Source organism: Gymnogyps californianus, chromosome 15, assembly GCF_018139145.2.
Source record: "Gymnogyps californianus isolate 813 chromosome 15, ASM1813914v2, whole genome shotgun sequence".
NCBI classification, from domain to species: Eukaryota; Metazoa; Chordata; class Aves; order Accipitriformes; family Cathartidae; genus Gymnogyps; species Gymnogyps californianus.
In genome coordinates, this window is record NC_059485.1 from 13,374,596 (window position 1) to 13,379,542 (window position 4,947).

Consider the following 4,947-nt stretch of genomic DNA (forward strand, 5'->3'; position numbering starts at 1 on the left):
GGACCCCTCCATCTAGAGAATCGCATGTTTTGAATCTCATCAAGAGCCATTTTACCTTGTAGGAGTGCCAGAATAAATATACATGCTGTGGATGTGCAGCTAAGGCAGGGATCTAGCTCATACTGTTATCTTGGTATATTTTGAAAATAGTACAGTGGTGAGCCAGGCCCTTTTAGTTTTTATTTGTAATGTTTCCAGCTTGAGCTGGCATTTTGCTACAAAAATAAAATCTAGCTGAGCCAGTCAAAACCCCCTTGGCTTGCTGGTAACTGTAAATAGATGCCACTTAATGTAGAACACTGCAATTGAATGCTTGCAGGCATTCGTATGCAACTTGTGTTTAATTAATGACATAATAAAAGCAACTAAGAATTCAAAGTATCTATTTCAAATATATTCTGATAAATAGGAGTGTATGAATGTTGAATAACAGCTATTTGTGAACTGCTCAACAGGCTTTCCTTTTAAATCTGCTAAGGGTTATTGTTCATTATTTCTGTTTCTTCTATTCAGCTGACATCTCCTCATTTTTGGCTATAAACAGGTACCATATGCTCAAAGGGCTGATGGGCTTCACTGTGCTTGTCTCTGATGTTATTGGTTCACAGAATTGTAAAACAGCAATGTTTGAAGTACCATGTTGCACAAACTTTGTGGATTTGAATTTTAGACTCTGGTAGTTCTAATGCATTTATTAATTTATTTTAAAAAGTACCTAATAAAGACAAGAATATTCAGTGCTAAAATTCTTTTTAATACTGAAAAGTTTCAGTCAGTAAGAACAAAAAAAGAAAATGGAATAAACCAGCCATATTATTATTGATTCACTTCATGCTACTCAAATTACACAATACAATTAACAAGGCTGTAAATGCCATTTTTCTATATTTTAATACATTGCTGGATGTCTAACTGAAGTCCAAAATCCCTGCTCTTTCTCCTCTGGATGATTCTCTTCCTCTGTCCCTTGCCTGTCTATTTTCTCTCCAGTAGGCAAGCACAGCACAGACAGACAGAGCGTCTTTCCGAGCAGGATGGGGACGGGTCTTGGTGCAGACTGAGGCCAGTGGCACCAGCTCTACGTGCAGGCAGGTCATCCAAGCCGTGACTGCTGGGGCAGAGGGGTATGGACGGGCTGCTGCCTGCACTGCCTGTATAAGAGCCCAGAAAACCAGGTTCAAGCCTGACAGTGCCAGGAGTCACAAGCACCAGCTCCTGTCTCTGCTTCTGGCCTCTTCCCACCCCATTTCCATGGGAGGAAAGGTCCTAAATGGGGCCTGATGCTGCCAGCATCAGGTATCTGCAACATTGAGCGCTTACCCTAGTCCTAAGCTACCTTCTCTCTAGTGGCCAGCAACATCTCTGGGGCAGAGGGAGCTACAGCAGGAAACTCAAGGAACATCTCAAGGGGATCAGCCTTCCCACCGTGCCTCCCGTCAGCTCTGGGCAGCCGGCTGCAGTGCAGTGGAGCCAGTGCCAAGCTGGCGGTGGTGCCGGCACGGGCACCAACCTGGCCCCACACCTGACCCCTGCTCTAGCTGCTGTGCTCTGCCAGGACAGCCATTTGCAGGGCCACATGGTGAATGAAGCTGAGGAATGGATCCAGGATAAAAATAAGCCTGATCTGGCTCACTGAATCGTACTTGCGTGGGCTTGGACAGGAATCAGAGGCTAGAGGCGGCAGAGACGACAGAAGCAGCTTGCGATAGCGCTGCCATTGACAGAAACGTCTGTGACCGGGGTCCTGGTTATCAGCTGCGTGGGACAGCGTGTCGGCACGCAGGGAGCCGGTGCCTTACCGCACACAAGCTCTTTGGGAAAGCATTCACCACAACACAGGGATTCACTCTCCTTCAGCAGCAGGAATTAATGATTCTTAACAAACCACAGTCAGTTAGGCCATGCACTGAAAATGGCCTGCTTTGAATTTGCAATTTTTTCCCTCTGGAAGAGTGCAGAGGATTAAACTGGAACCACCTCAGAAGCTAAAGGGTGTGGGTGTTGGCTTTGAAAGACATTGGGGAACTTCAGTAGCTTTGAGATCCTTCATTTGAGTTATATCACATAATCCTGCACACTGCATACAAGAGCCTTGCTCCCTACAAGGGACCAGATGTTGTTAGCATGCATAACAGGTCTACTAGTAGTCAGAGAAAGTAGCTAAAAAAATGAACCCCACGAGAATTTGCATTTTCTGATAGTTGAGGTTGCCCTAACTGAATTAGCATTTAAGAAGTTACACTGGGATAATCCATGCGGTAGTTAATTTCAATGTTTTACTGCTCTGGCACTGTAAATCCTAGTAAATTAATTTCTATAATGCTTGAGAAGTTTTTTTTCAGCCATTTCCTTTCTCATTCATATTTAATGAACTCTGAAAATTTACATTAGAATATCTATGCAACTTTCTCAGTTTTTTACTTGTGGGCAAAGTCAACCCTGGCTATCGATGTTTAAACAGGAGGCTATAAAGACATTAATGATACTTAGTCAACTATACTCTGTATTTAACTGGCAGACCTCTTTTACTTAGATTCTCTCCAATTCTGTTTTGAAAATATTTACTTTCCCACTTGAGACTGACGTTCATGGCCAAATAATCTAAATCTCGAGGGGGCATATGTTTTAAGAAATATTTTGATGTGTTGGTGGCTCTGTTTTTTCCTTTTGATTTAACAAATCAGGAATCTTGCAGAGATACAGGTTAGAAGAAACTCTTCTGCTGAGTTCTGTTTATACCCTCTTGCTTAATGCACTGTCTTGGACAAGCTGCAGTCTCAGGCGGGATGCAGCTGTGATTGCGAGAGGAAAACAGGGAATTCAAAGATATGCAACTGATTGTGAATCCCATGGATGCCTGCACACTCAGCACCATAAGAGAAACATCCTTACACCCTATTTTTCTTATAAATTTGCCCATGAAGTGCCTGAAAAAGGGAACAATAATTTAAAATAATTACCCAGTGTAGTTACATCCAATGTCTTTCTACACTGATTTTTGATCCTTACATTTCAGTCCTCTAGCTCAGGCAAAGGGCAGAGTTATAATTGTGCATCACACTTCCCTTATTTGTACTCAGACAAAATCGACATAATACCAATGAAATATTTTGAAGGCAGAATATAAAACTATGTGGATGTAAATTACTTGGAATGAAAATGAAGCAAATGAAAGTGGAGGGCCTTAGGATGAATGTTTACAAGTTAAAAAATTTCTTTCTCCTGCAGAGTCATAAACTCTGCATTTCCCTTTCGTAACTCCACTTATGCAATTATTCTAGCTGGAAACTGCTAAAATCTGCAGAGAACCATTAAAACTTAATCTCAGATTCATTCCTGTGCAGTGTTATTAAACACTGACATATCCTGAATGTGAGAACTGCAGGCATTTTTCTGCAGAGAATGACCAAACCTCTTGGGATAAAAATAATTTCTACTGATAAACAAAGCTATATGCTCCATCTTCACAAGATTTTAGCCTTTATTTTTAGTCTTTCTAATGGAGAAAAATATGGTTAACAACCATTCTGCATGCATACTGCCATAGATTTCCTCCTGGGAAAGATGTCAGAGGGAGCTGATGTTTCTCCAGGGGTGCAGTAGGGAAGAGTACATGTGTGAGAGAAAGCAAAGTGAGAGGGAAGGCAGGGGAGGGAGGGGAGCTTTGCGGAAGATTGGTTAGGAAATCCCCGAATCACTTTGGGGAAAGAAGGGGAAAATCATGGGAGGTAAGTTTGCATCTGGTGGGAAGAAGCTAAAAGATAAGGAGCATGGAGTTATTGAGCAGCACTGGACTGAGTTAATTTACAAAGAAGGAAAAAGAAACAGTTATTGGTATTTCAGGGGGACAAATAGGAAAAAGGGAGAACTCTCCTCTAGATGTCAATGAATAAGTCTGCAAGCAGAAAAGAAGATGAATAGCAACAAGGAGTAAGGCTTGAGAAATACTTAGGCATATTTTTTCCCTTTGTAGTGGATTCACAGTTACTTTTTGATGAAAAGTTAATTGTAATGTTAACTTTTAAGTTCTAAAACTGGAGATATTATTTAATAAATTTCCAAAAAGGATGATAGACTAGATAGTTCATCTAATTTAATAGCAACTGTCCAGAGTTATAGAGACTAACACACTGACACCAAGGTCTTAGAGATGCAAGAAGTGCTCTACCCAGCGTTCTAGCTAGAGAGGCTGGCATCTCTGGCTCTCTTCAATCAGTTGCCCCAATGGAAGCCTATGCAAGAAAAAAAAATAAGCATGAACAGGTATTTCTGTAGGCTGAACGCTCATGAAGATAGTCTATATACTTTGCAATTTATATACTCTCAGTCAGAAGGCTCACCAGAGGGGACTACTTATATTCTCTTCAAAGAGCGGTATAATAAAGCACTGTCATTTTTGTAATGCACCTTTTGAAATGTGTTGTCAAAAAGAATAATTGTTTGGCAAACCTTCTGAAAAGATAATATTCTCAAAAATGTCACTTTTTGCAGAGAGTTTAATGAAACTCTTGATGTTTGCCTTTATTGACCCGATGTAATCAAACTTTGTACTTCCCCCTTTTATTGATTAAATTTTCAATAGCAAACATTACAGCTGGTGATCAATGGTTGTAATTTAGAAATGAATTCTTCCCAAGCTGCATAACTCAGAGGTGTTGCTGCCATCCATACTGTCACTGTGCAGTGGGTATGGTACTTGATCACATCTAATGTTGTCAGAAACAACTTCAAAAAAACTTTGGTTGCTTTGTAAAAGGGGAGGAGACTCTCAGGGCCCTGAGGGCACTAATGGGCTTTAATGGACCTAAGCAGCCTCACCTGGATCCCTGCTCCCTGCTCATGGCCCAGGTGCTCCAGTTGAGCTTGGGGCTTGGTCAGTGCTTTGTTGTGGGGTTCCTGTCTCCAGTCTGGTCTCCTGAGTTCCTCTTTGGGTTTCCTGGATTGACC